Source organism: Gopherus evgoodei, chromosome 22 (genome assembly GCF_007399415.2).
Source record: "Gopherus evgoodei ecotype Sinaloan lineage chromosome 22, rGopEvg1_v1.p, whole genome shotgun sequence".
In the NCBI taxonomy this organism is placed as follows: domain Eukaryota; kingdom Metazoa; phylum Chordata; order Testudines; family Testudinidae; genus Gopherus; species Gopherus evgoodei.
The window spans coordinates 2,592,464-2,604,671 of record NC_044343.1 but is presented as its reverse complement, the minus strand read 5'-3'; the positions used below and the strand labels follow the sequence as shown (position 1 = coordinate 2,604,671).

At 53.0% G+C, this 12,208-nt stretch overlaps 1 protein-coding gene across 3 annotated transcripts in view; it reads right to left on the bottom strand.

The window, feature by feature from the left end:
* NCAN (neurocan) overlaps positions 1–11,787 on the bottom strand; it is a 77,358-nt gene extending 65,571 nt beyond the window's left edge. For all 3 annotated transcript variants that reach the window (XM_030540673.1, XM_030540675.1, XM_030540676.1), the window contains exon 1: positions 11,710–11,787. The gene's annotated coding sequence lies outside the window, so the exon portion shown is untranslated. The remainder of the gene's footprint in view (positions 1–11,709) is intronic.
* Between the last annotated feature and the right edge of the window lie 421 nt (positions 11,788–12,208).

The following is a 12,208-nucleotide window of genomic DNA, read 5'->3' as shown; positions in this document are numbered from 1 at the left end:
TGGACACAGGGATGGGGGTGCATGGGGATGGCTGAATAGGTAGGCAGGGAACCAGGCCTGGGTTCTGAGCACTTTGCTACCTGTCTGCCCCCCATCTGGTGGGGAGGGAGCTCGTTCAGTGACAGGAGCGTCCTGGAGAGATGTGGCACACGGCCTGGGGTGGCCAGGGCAGGAACATTAATGGCCATCGGCCTCCACTGGAGACCCGCAGACAAGGGGGGCTGAACACATGAACACGCACAAATCTGTTTCCTTCACAGCTGAGCTGACGTTTTAAAGTGCGATCCTATTTCAGCTCCCCTCCTCCATGCACCTGATTCCCCACTCTGATCACACACCCTGGTCAGGAACAGCAGCTAGCTGCCCCCGGGCATGGCCTGGTTTTCCCCTTGTACATCAGGGTGAAATTCCACTCCTCCAGCTCCTGTCCCAAATTGCGGGTTGCCCAGTGTGGGTCCTTCTCTGACAGAGTGTGATGGTCTTTGTGTGGGTGGGTGAGCGGATGCTGATGCACAAACTCTTCTGTCCTCTCCTGGATGCAAGCAGAACTGCCCAGCTGTGAATCATAGGCCCTATACTGTTCATCGGGGAGCAGTTTCCTCATAGCCTAAGCAGTAGGGGCCTGTGCTTCAGGTTCTGAGCTCCAGCGCCACCTGCACACCCAACACCCAGCACGTATGTGGCCAGGGCATGTCAACCCCCTTTGCTGCTGTTCGGTATGGCTGACGGGCAGCACCCCACTCACTGGGATAACGAGGCTCCAGCCCCATCCCGGCTACGGGGAGGACCTACCCCCCTGTGCTTGGAGATGCAGCAGCCAGGCATGTTCCGGTTTCACAGGCAAAGGCAGATGTAAGGCAGATCCTCCCTCCACCCAGAGGAGGAGGCAGGGGCTGGAGCCTGGCAGCAGTTGAGGCCAGGGGGCCGCAGTAAAATGCTTCGCTGTTCAATGTTAACTAATGCGCTTGCTCAGCTGTGCCATCGTCCCCCTGACATCAGCATTTCTGCAGGTTTCACTGAAGCAGCAGAGGGAAGATCAACCAGCCCCAGGGGAATGGGGTGAAGAAACTGCCTCCAAGATCCAATTAGGCTCTGAACTGGTGTCAGGAGCTGGGGGGGGGTATTTTGTGGGGATGGGGAAGACTCTGTCTCCCCCTGCAACCAATGTGTTCCTGGATCTGCCAAATGCTCAGTGTAAATGGACTCTGCCCTACTGAAGCCTCTGCCCCTCCCCAGCCAGGGCACGGCCTTGTCCCCAGGGGTTTGCATTACAGTTTTGCTAAATGATGCAGCTTCTCCCTTCCCTCTGTCCCTGGGAACAGCCCTGCTAACCGGCTTTGGGGCCGGGGGGCCCGCAGCAATGGATACGCCTGAGCCAGGAATTTTGTGAAATTGATTCCGAGCCAGAGGCGCAGCTCAGCAGGGAGCTGAAATGGCCTGGGCTCCCCTCCCCGTGAGTCCAGCGAGGGTCCCAAACCACAGCCCTGGGCTCCTCTGTCCAGGCATTCCCCAGCTCTCCTCCCCAGAGCAGGTGTCAATTCACAGCCAAGGAAGGCAAAGACCAAACCCAAGGATGGACGTCCTGTTTTCACTGGCTCGTAACTAAGCTCAGCCCAGGCGGGACTGCAGGGCCCGGCCCAGCTTGGCTGCGACCTGCTAGGGGAGCCCAGAAAGTGCTAAAGCAGCTGCAACCAGGCGAAGTCCGTTCCAAGGTCAGAGGAAAAGGTCACTGCAGCTACTGTCCTTCCCAGCTCCCCTGCCCCCAGAAGACTGGATCCTTCCCAAGCAGCTGCCTGATCTGATTCCTTAGGGGAAATCAGTGAAGATCAAGTGGGGCCCTGGGCTGGTCCCAGGGGAGAGCATGGGGGCGGGGGGCTGTCCACTCTTGTGGTGTAGTTGGCTCAGAGCGCTGGGGATGAGATACGGCACCCCAGGTCACTGGCTGGGAGGCAGCTCAGAGTCATTCCTGGGAATCAGAGGGGAGGGAGCAGGGGGGAGCTTCCCCTTCTCTCCCTGGCCTGGGGAGCAGCCCCCCCTATCCCCGCAGTGAGTGTGAGCTCATCTCCATTTCATAGCCTGTGTGTGGAATGAGTCAGTGGATCTCAGTCCAGCCCCAGATGTCCATTCATGGACTGTCTTCCTCCCCCGCCCTGCAACCCAGCAGGGTCAGAGGGGTCAAGCACTGGGCATATCACAAGGAACTCACCCCCCATCCCCACACCAGAAGGGGTCCCTCCAGGGCAGGGCTGAGGCCCAGAGGTGGGAGCAGCTGGCTCTGCCCAGTGGATAAACGGAGCATTTCAAGAGTGTAAACCTGGAACTTCTCACCAGCAATACGTTCACTTAGATTTTATTTTTTAACATGCCTTTAACTGGGAGAGCATGTGGACCAGCTCCTCCCCCCCTCCTCAATGTACTGAGCTCTAAGCAACAGCGAGAATATCATTAGATCCCTATCGACTCTCCAGCCAACGAGCCGGCTTCATATTTCTGCCGAGTGCAGACACCTTATTCATTATTGAGATTTCTCTTGCTCCCTCCCTCCCCATCTCTCCTTGATCCACTAACCTGCAATCAAAACCCCAACCAGCCCAACACATAAATGCTGCTAAGGACTGATCCTAACCAATCTAATCTCTGTGGAGCAAACACCAAGGCTGAAAAGGGTAACAGAGATGTGCAAAAGGGTGGGTATTGCAAGGTTCTAGCCTGAGAGATAAAGGGTTCTAGGTTTGGTTATAGCAGGTTGGAGTAAGGTGACCTAGAACCCAGATGTCTGGGGAAAGTAATGGGCTAGGCTGATCTACAGCAAATGGTGGGGTAATCTAGAATCTGGACAGCTAGGAGAGATGGAGTTCTAGATTTGAAGATGAGAAGTGGGATAGGAAAACCTAGAACCTGAATGTCTGGAAAAGAAGGAGTTCTGGGTTAGGCAACAGCAGGGGTCATGAAACAGAACACAGAGGGTAGTTAGAGAAAGGCTTCTAGATCTTGCTATGGCAGGTGGCAGGGCTACTTAGAATACATAAGAACAGCCATACTAGGTCAGACCAATGGTCCATCTAGCCCAGTATCCTGCCTTCCAACACTGGCCACAGATAGATGCTTCAGAAGGAATGAACAGAACAGAGCAATTTATCAAGTGATCCATCATCCCCTGTCATCCAGTCCCAGCTTCTGGCATTGACAAGTTTAAGAATACCTGGAGCACAGACTTACATTCCTGACTATCTTGGCTAATAGCCATTGCTGGACCTGTCCTCCATGAACTCAGCTAATTCCTTTTTGAACCTAGTCATGCTTTTGGCCTTCAGAACATCCCCCTGGCAACAAGTTCCACAGGTTGACTGTGCGTTGTGTGAAGAAATACTTCTACTGTTTTGTTTTAAACCTGTTGTCTATTAATTTCATTGGGTGACTCCTGGTTCTTGTGTTATATGAGGAGGTAAATAACACTTCCTTATTCACTTTCTCCACCCCAGCCATTGACCTCTATCATATCCCCTCATAGCTGTCTCTTTGCTAAGCTGAACTCTGCTAGTCTTTTAAATCTCTCTTTATAAGGAAGCTGTTCCATACCCCTCCTCATCTTGTGGCTCTTCTCTGTACTCTTTCCAATTCTAATGCATCTTTTTTTGAGGTGGGGCGTCCAGAACTGCGTGCAGTATTAAAGACGTGGCTGTATCATGGATTTATACTGTGGCATTATGCTATCTTCTGTCTTATGATCAATCCCTTTCCTAATGGTTGCTAACGTTCTGTTAGATTTTTTTTGCCTGCCACTTCACACTGAGCAGATGTTTGCAGAGAATTATCCACAGTGACTCCCAGATCTCTTTCTTGAGTGGTAAAAACTAATTTAGACCCCATCGTTTGTATGTACAGTTGGGATTCTGTTTTTCAATGTGCATTTATCAACACTGAATTTCATCTGCCATTTTCTTGCCCAGAAACGCAGTTTTGTGAGATCCTTTTGTAACTCTTCACAGCCAGCTTTGACCTTAATTATGTTGAGTAATTTTGTATCATCTGCAGACTTTGCCACCCCCCTGTTTACCCCTTTCCCCAGATCATTTATCTAGGTGTCTGACAGAGGCATATAGAATTTTGTTTCCACCAGGAGTTGGCTTCTCTTTACAAAAGGACCTGGGTCTCTGAATAGAATGCCATTGTCCCCGCCAAAGCAGAGATTACACATAGCAGGCTTGAAAGAGACCCACTTCCCTTTCATGCCTTTTCATTGTTGTTTCTTTTTAATTTTTTTGGTACTGCACTTCGCACCTTAAAAGGCTCCCAAAAAGCATCTCACCGCAGAGAGAAGAATGAGCAAAGGGTGGCCTGGATTGTTCAGCTTGGATGCTGGCTAATTTCACTTCACTCTGATCTGAAATTCTAGGGGAAAGATTTTCCTGGATGAAGCAGGACAGAGGAGGCCAGGAGAAGCTGCTTCTCCCACTTCGTCGCCCCCACCCCCACCCCCCAATGCCTCTGTGCAGGGTTAAATTGATGTAACGGTGCTAAATTCAACCGAAACGTGTAGAGTAGACCAGGGCTTAGTCTCACAAGAAGGATCATTGTGCACATCTCATGTGTGCACAAAGTCACGCTCACCATCTCAGCCTGAACTTTACATGATGCCTCTGATTAAACGTCCCCTATGCTTATGGACTCGTCTCTCCCTCTAGTGGTTAGAGGTCTCCAATGCAAGGGAAGTGCTGCTACTAGCTACTGCTACTTGTCCCTCAACAGGGTGGTGGAGCAGCTGTTTCTTGCGACCTAAAGGTGGGGGGGGGCATCCCTCCTCACTCTTACACTGACAGCTGTGTGGCCCTTTCCTGGGGAGATCTTTCTGGGTGAGGAAAAAAGAGGTCATTTGGGCCGCCCTTTGCAGGGCAGGGGGATGCTGCTGGCTAGCTTATTTGCAACCATTTAGATCTTTAATTTAAGCCTTGTGACTCAGCAGGGGGCAAACCGCCTGTTGAATCAGCACTGAAACAATCCCCTGCTCGACCCTAGGAGGCGCTGTGCGGCAGGACAGTCTTGCTGTGGGAGCATATGTCTCTGAGAATCAATAGTGGACCAATTCCCTGGTGTACTCCCCTGCGTGTGCATGGCCTAAACCCAGCAATGTTAGACAGCCAAGTCTCGGCAGGCGATCCGAGTGAGCCGTCACTGGAGGTTTTGAAGAGCAGGTTGGACAAACACCTGTCAGGATGGTCCAGATAATACTTAGCCCTGCATTGAATGCTGGGGTCTGGACTAGATGACCTCTCAAGGTCCCTTCCAGTCCTACGATTCTATTACTTCATGTTATACGGTGTGAACGGCAGAGATACCAGTGGGATAGGCTCGTCTGGGACATGGCTTGATGAGATGTTCCAGAGTGTAAAGTCCGTTTCTGCAGTCACAGATAGGATTGTGTCTCGGAGGCAAGCACAGATCTGCGGGCTGGGATGGGGGTGTTAATTAGCCAGCTGAGAGATACAACAGAAGCCATTCATGGTCATTAGGGTCCTCTCCCTTTGCGCCAGCGACCCATGTGTGGGCAAATAATTAAGAAGAGCAGTGTGATTAATTAATAATAGCTGTGATCACCCTCAGAACTAATGTTAAGGATATTAAACCAAACCAAACTGAACAAAACCAAACAAGAAAGGAGCGGTTGCAAATAAAACAAAGCAGATTATTTTCCCCTTCTCTAAGCAAAGAAATGAAATTACAAGGCAGCTTGTCATGGCATAACAGTGTTAGCTAAAAAACAAAAAAATAACCCCCAATCCCTGAAACGCCTGCTGTCTGGGCCCTTGTGTAAGAGACAATATTTCACTCATCCGGCAGCTTTTTGCAATTAGGGAGACATTTGTAGGCAGTTGTTTGGCAGACGATGCATAAATACATGCCATTATTTCCACTACTTGGAAAAGACAGGGCTCGGCTGCTAAACACGCCTCTTCCGCGCATGGGAATCTCATCCCTTTTTCACGCGGGACCAACCCTCAGGCCACCATCTGCCTATTAAAATCGGGATAAACACCAGATTATATTGATTTAAAAAAATACCCACAAAGCCCACCTCTTCCCCCAGCAGCGATGAACATTTTCACATCTGTCACTGGCTGTTGCCTCATGAATCATTCATCTGTCTCATGAATATGCAACGCTTGGGCCCTGAGATTAGCTTCAGATGAAACATAGCTTCATTCCTCACAAGCAATTGGATGCTGGGACATCCCTGGTAGTTCTGGTGTTTCCCCCTCTGAACCACCCAGTTCCAAACCCCAGAGCCACATGAAAGTGGCCAGAAGGAATCCATTGCCTTACTGAACTTCGGGGAGTTCTCCCGGTGCTGATGCCTCAGCCATGAGGCCATTGGGGGCAGAGGCAATGCACCTCAGTCCGGATCAGCAGTACTCCCTGCTATACCAGCCGTGGACTCTCCCACGCCACCCACACACCGAGCTCTGCCAATGCCCTTCAGTCTGACCCTCAGCCCCACGGCTGCTCCAGCACAGAGCCTCTCCCAAACAGGAGAGGGGCTGGGATGAGACCTGACCAACTCAGTTCATGAAATGAAACGTTTCCCGTCTCTCTGTGGGGACCGCCCTCCAACAGGCCCACCTTATCTCGGGGAGACCAGCGTCTCCCAGCTGCCCCAGGAGGAGTCTCCGGCTCCCATTTACGGGCTGGGGCAGGCTGCAATGCTGGTACGCAGAGCCTGACTACAGCTGGAATTAAAAATTTCAGGCCTGAATCGAAGGGGAGGAAATCTCTGGAATCCAGAATTCAGGCTGAAGAGCCGTGCAGGTGGCTTAGGTATCACCGCACCTTGGGGCGAAGCCTTGGCAGGATGCTCCCAGGAGCCCCATACTGGATCCCTTTTATTTGCTTCTTGCCCTGCACTGTGACTCGGAGCTCAGTGCTGGGCGGAGGGGGCATCAGCTGACTTTTCTCAGCCAAACAGCCTGGTCCGGGTAAATTTCACCACCCACGTTGCCCATCCACCCTGAGGGGGTGGGGGGAACGACCTGCTGCATTTCAGACAGGAATGGTATAAGGAATGCTCCCGTCCAAACGGGGACCACTGCGGGCAGTCCTAGGACGTGTGCTGTGCAGCAGGGGAGCCCGTGATCACAGTCCCCCCTTCTGGCCTGGGAATCCATGCGCTTCCCTTTGGTCGGTCACTGGACTGACACTGACCTCCCGTGTGACCTAGGTTGAATGCCCCCATCCACGTGCCTCAGTTTCTCCTGCAGCCCATTGTCTGTCTTGTCTATTGAGATGTAAGATCCCTGGGGTCGGCACTGTCTGACCACGTGGTGTCCAGCTCAGTGAGGGCCCGATCTCATCTCAGTCTCTAGGTGCTCCTGGAACCTACATAATTAATGGTGTAACTCAGCCTGCGATGGAGCTGCCCCACTGTAGACCAAGCAACTGGCCCATTGCTGAGGTTGGGTTAACAGGGATGCATCTGCCCCAAAGAACTTTAAAATGGGACTGGAGATTATTCTGTACCAGGACTAGCCCTCCGCCGACCAAGGGGGCTCTGACTCCTTCCCTGCTCCGGTCAGGTACCTCGGTTCTGGAGAGCTATTGACAAACAAGGGGGATTGTAGAGTCAGAGCGAGACCAGTGATTGAGCTGGCTGGGGACTGTGTCCCAAGGGAAGGGGCGGGCGCATCCATGTTTGGCATGTTTGCGGGGAGAAATCCTGCACTGCCTGGGAAATGGGTCTGACAGGTCACTTCCACCTCTCTGGCCAGGGGCAGCTCTATGTATTTTGCTGCCCCAAGCATGGCAGTCAGGCAGCTTTCAGCGGCTTGCCTGAGGGAGGTCCTCGGTCCCGCGCCTTCGGCGTACCCGCCGCCGAATTGCCACTGAAGCCGTGGGACCGGCGGACCTCCAGCAGGCATGTCCCTGTAGGCAGCCTGACTGCCGCCCTCACGGCGACCGGCAGGAGCCCTCCCGTGACTTGCTGCGCTGGTGCCTGGAGCTGCCCCTGTCTCTGGCACCAGGACACATGGCCAACTAAGACCTTAGAGGAAGCAAGATGCACCATGTGGTTGCTGTGGCCCTGGGATGGGGTAGCAGAAGCCAAGAATCAGCGAGGTCCATTCATGCTGCCAAGTGCCTCTGGGATTGACCAGCCCTGCCTGCTGCTTTTGCATCTCTGTGCACAGGGCCCTGCTGCTTATAGCTCACCTGGGCTGCAGGTTTCCTGGCACACCTCATCGAACAGCCAGAAAACCCCACCCCCATGCTCCCAGACCTGCTCGGCTTGTTCCCAGGAGGTGGCAGGGTGGGGGGCTGCCTCCTTCCTCAGCCGGGCCAGTCAATGATTGGGAGGGGGCAAGAAGAGTGTCCTACTTCACAGACTGACCAGCTGGGGGAGATGTTGGAGAGGGTGTCATTCATGCTGGGCTTCCCGCCGCCCCCCATTGGATGTGCTCTGCAATCTGAGGCAATTTTACGGAGGAGGGGTTGAGCCAAGTGGTGCAGATCTCTCCCCAAAAGGGCCATGCCCAGCTGCTGCCTTGCACCACAGGAAAATGGCAGTTAGAGACTAAAGAGATATCTTAGCTCACTTGCAGGATACAAGCCCGTGAGAAGATGCATATCCCAGCACCCACCTCCAGTAACAAACTTGCTTCTGCCTTCCAGGGAGGGGGTGGAGTTTTGCTTCCACCCATATGTCGATATCAACCGGCGAAGGACAAGAATCAGAAAGACAGAAATCCACAGGCAAATCCCAGCTCTTCCTTGTCTACCTCCTCTGCCCACCATCCATAACAAAAGGATTTTGCAAAACTCGCCATCCTCGTATCTCTCAGGCAATGAGATTTTTCCCCTCCGCCCTCCCCTCTGCTAGAATAAATTAGCACCTCAGAAAACTGCGACCTTGTCCAATATGGGCCCTTTAATAGGTGCGATTTTTACTGGGCATGCAGTCTGCATCCTTTATTTCAGAATAGTATTTATTCTTATTTTATTTTGCTTTTTCTACCACGTGGCAGGAGCTACCCAGGAACAAAATAAATGAACAGAACAATAACATTAAAAACCCACTTTCAGCCTGAGTTATTTTCCTCCTGTTAAACAAACATGCACAGAATCCCTCAATACACACACACACTAAACACAAGCTCATCCAAACAGCAAAACAAGTATCTCCCCTTGAACTGCCACTGAACCCATGAGGGGCTGTTGCAGGTAGCAATGCCCTCAAGCTGGCATGCACAATGGCAGGTACAAAGAGGAGCTTTTGAAAGGACACAGATCCCTATTGCCAGTCTGCAAATACTTTGCACTGGGACCAAGTATCAGAGGGTAGCCGTGTTAGTCTGGATCTGTAAAAGCAGCAAAGAATCCTGTGGCACCTTATAGACTAACAGACGTTTTGGAGCATGAGCTTTCGTGGGTGAATACCCACTTCCTCACATGCATCTGAGGAAGTGGGTATTCACCCACGAAAGCTCATGCTCCAAAACGTCTGTTAGTCTATAAGGTGCCACAGGATTCTTTGCTGCTTTTGCACTGGGAAAATGTGTTAGCAAATGAACCAAACCTCTTAGCAAAGTTAGCAAAGGTTCAGTCATTTGAATGGTTTCTTTTCTTTCTTTGAAAGCACTGCAATTAAATCCAGCCCAATTAATCCCCTAGGGAGCTGGCTGCCCCTTCTTTGTGACTACTGGGAAGGCATAGCCAAAAGTCTCTGAGTTTCCGGCCCGGACTGCCACTGCTGGTCTCTGTTTAGGTATTCTGCAATGGAAAACCGGCCTTGACTCTTGGCACTTTGATATATGCAACCCTGATCTCGCTGTGCCCTGCGTATTGAAATTCCAGGCTGTGTCCTGGTCCGTTCTAGGCAATCTGCTCCAGCAACGCACGACATTACAACCACCACCTCACTCCCCTACGTTCTAGGCAATCTGCTCCAGCAATGCACGACATCACAATCACCATCTCACACCCTATGTTCTATGCAATCTGCTCCAGCAACGCACGACATTACAACCACCACCTCACTCCCCTACGTTCTAGGCAATCTGCTCCAGCAATGCACGACATCACAACCAACACCTCACACCCTACGTTCTAGGCAATCTGCTCCAGCAATGCATGACATCACAACCACCACCTCACACCCATCCTCGACTAATCTCAAAGCAGGAAACGTGAGGGGGCTTCAGCTTTGCCCATAAGACAATGTGGGGGGCGAGCTGCAATGCTCTTGGCGCTGAGTGTTTTGATTTCTTTTAAATAAACAACTACACTGTCAAAAACGCCAGCTCCCAGCATCTGGAGAGCAGGGACCTGAGACCAGCCATGCTGGGTCATACCAATAGTCCATCCAGCCCCGTGTTTCTGTCTCTGACAGTGGCCACTGCCAAGCACTCCAGTGGGAATGAACAGAACAGGGCAGTTATGGGGTGATCCATCCCCCCTCCTTGAATCTCGTAACAAAGGCCGTGGAGACGAGGCTATAGATGGAAGCGGATGCTGTCTCTGTGTTGGATTAGCTACTTCCGAGCTACTTCCAGCAGACTGAGAAGGAGGGGGAATTACTCCGAGGCAGAGCCATTGATCTTCACAACATCATTTGACATCCCCCCCCCGCCCTCGAATTGCTTTGGTATTGCATTATCGCCTGGTCCACCCCCTGGCTTGCAAGGCTGCAGGGTGGTTTAACAGGGTATAATCCTTTCTAATAGAAATTATATTTCTGCCATCCTGCCAGCCCTGGTATCAGTGCCTGCTCCTGCCTCATCAAGCCCCCCCAACACACTCCCTTCGCTGAAATTTTAGTTTCAGCATTTTCCTACTAACAAGAATAAATAATTCAGCATCTCTCCACCTGTCTCATTAGCATCCACCTCTCTCCTCCTTCCACCACTTTATCTTATCTTCCAGCCTCCCGACTTATTGTCATTCCGTTGGAGACTCTTGTCTCTCACCAATAATTTCAGTGCCTGGGGGTTGTGTCAGGAGGGAGGGGGGCTCATCCGCCACCTTTCCTTCTAGTTCCCCCCCCCTTGCTCTCTCTCCGTGTGTGTGTTTCACACTCACATAAAAGAGGCTCATTTGGAACCAATCCATGGGGCTCCAGTCCACTCTCCCCTCAGCAGAGTTAACATTTTGCCAACCTCCCTTGAACTCCCTGCAATCTCTGTCCCACTGGGCTTGCTGGATCTCCCACCAAGTCAAGCTCACTTCCCGCCTCTTAACATGCTGGGAGGCTGCAAAACAACATGCCCAGCGCCTTGGGTCGCCACAACACATTCATTAAAAAAGAGCAACCCCCTAAATCCACTGCAACCAGGGACAACCCTGCTTTGTTCTGATGAGACGGTCATTTACCAAGCAATGAGCAATAGCCATAACATATCATGCAAACCACCCCTGTATCAACTTTATTAAAAGGGGGGGGAGCAAAGGGCAGGTAAGGGGAGATTTCCCCCTTCTTAAAAATCTGTGCAGCGGCCAGTTGTTCTGCAAAGAAAAGTCAGCCATGCACGCGCCAGACACTGCCCCTCCGGAGATGCCTGGAAGTAAACGCAAGCGGCGGGGGGGTTTGAAGCAGGTTCCCAAAGGTGCCTGGGAAGTGCTGGGACTTTGGGGTGGGAGAGGCAGCTGCGGGGCAGGACTACGCGACGCAGCCGGGGCGAGCCGAGAAGTTTGGGCTTTAAATGCGATGGGGGGGGAGCCACGTACCTGCTGCAGGGGGGGCGCCGCCGCTCGCTCCGGGGTCTGCAGGAATCTCCCCCGTGCCGCCCGGGGAGCAGGTGCCGCGGTCAGCGCCGGCTGGGCAGCGCCCGCATCTCCGAGCGCAGGCGGGCGGGGGGCTGGGAAGGACGGGGGAGGGGCCGGGGGCTACCCCAGGAGGGGGCAGGGCTCCCGCAGTGGGCTGGGGGGCAGAGCCAATCCCGGCTCATCCGAGGCAGCAGGGTGGGAACAAAGGGGGCGCCGAGCCGAGCGCGCCGCGTGCTGCTGCTGCTGCTGCTGGGCCCCGGGGTGCTCGCGCCCCCGCCCGCAGCCATGGGCCGCGAGCCCCCCGCCCGGTCCCCGCCGGCTGCCCGGAGCCGCCGGGCAAAGATGCTCAATTGCTCTTTCCAGGGGAGGGCGTGTGTCCGTGCTGCGCATGCGTCGCTGGCTCTCCCTTCCTCACCACACCTCCCCCCAAACTCCTGGTCGTGCCAGCACCGCACCCCCC